Source organism: Meriones unguiculatus, chromosome 7 (assembly GCF_030254825.1).
Source record: "Meriones unguiculatus strain TT.TT164.6M chromosome 7, Bangor_MerUng_6.1, whole genome shotgun sequence".
Taxonomy (NCBI): Eukaryota; Metazoa; Chordata; class Mammalia; order Rodentia; family Muridae; genus Meriones; species Meriones unguiculatus.
Window position 1 is genome coordinate 23,089,352 of NC_083355.1, and position 1,506 is coordinate 23,090,857.

Genomic DNA, 1,506 nt, shown 5'->3' on the forward strand with positions numbered 1-1,506 from the left:
ATATATATATAAATATAACCCCAGGGAGAGGGAGGCAGGAGGATCAGGGATTCAAAGTTATCCTTGTCTGCAGAGTGAGTGTGAGATCAGCCTGGGCTCCCTGAGACCCTGTCGGGGAGGCATGACTCTTAAGTGCTCATTAAGGTGTCTTTAGCCTCAGACATTTTATGAGACTCCTGCTAGCAGAGGGGGTAACGGCCGCTCCCACGAGAAGATCATCTCGGTCGGCAGTGGCCAGCTCCTGGCTGGAAGAGTATCGAAAAGGTGCATCCCATCAGCATCCCACAGATCTGCACGAGGTCCTAAGGAGTGAGCTTCAACACATCAGCTCCTACAGAGTCAGACGGGACCAGGCTGGGGAAGGAGTCTGGGGTTGAGAACAGGAGGCAGGAGACACAGTCCATTAGCCTACAGACAGCCCTGACATGTCCAGACAGGGGAGCGATATGTAGCTCCAAAGCTACAGTCAACCACTTTTAGCTGTATGTCCTTGAGAGAGTTAATTAACCTTTCTGGACCTTGCTCCCAATAGATAATGTGTGTTATATATAATACATGCGGAGAAAGCTAGGCACAGTAGTTCCAAGTAGCTCTTGGTCCTCAGTAAAGGTTAGTTGAAGGACACACCGCAAGCCGAGAGAGAGAGTTTTTCTTCCCGAGTGCCCACACTCGGTTGCTTATAGTTGTGGTCCCTGCCATATGCCAGCAAAGTTGACCAGCATCCCGTGGTAGCTGGAGAACCGGTGCTGATGCAGCCACGGCTTCACTCTAAAATGGAGTCTGTGAGGTTCATCACGAGGCATGAAGACCATCGAGGTAACCCCAGGAGCCCCGGGATTAATGGTGACTGTGGAGTGGAGATTGATCCACACTTGGAGACTCCCAGGCCTAACAGGCCTCCTGCTTCATCCTGGTTATTTGGCCTCGTCTGTGGCCATACCACATTTTGCCACCAGGAGGCAGAGACAACCTGTTCTAGAGAGTGAGAAGAAGCCTTGCTGCTTTTAAGACAGGGTTTGGGAAACTGGAAAGGGCTACACACGGAGGATCCAAGGGGATCTCTGAAGACCGGAGCCTGTGTCTCAGGGGCTCTGTGGAGTAGTGCGGCCAGACAGGTTCCAAGGCACCCCCGCCCCTCCTGTCAGGCTCCCGTACGCACTGTTCCCGCCCTCCCCTCTGACGGCCTCCATTCACACACCCCAGGGCTAACTCAGCTACATCCCACCTCACCTCTCTGGGGCCAAGTCAGAACAGGAGGCTCAGAGGCAGGCGGGATCCCGGAGAAGGCTGCGGCAGCGGACGCAGGGGGTGGCAAATAGCAGGCAAATGAGGCCATGCTGGGGTCCATGAAAGTTTCAGATGGAAGAGGCAACCTGTCACAGGTCTAAGGGTGGAAGAGGGAGCCAAAAAGTGACAGCGGGCAAGGAGTGGCGGGTTGCAGGACTGGCCGCCTGAAGGGTCAGCTTCTAGAAACCTTGGGAAATAGACAGGATGGATCGTGGCTGT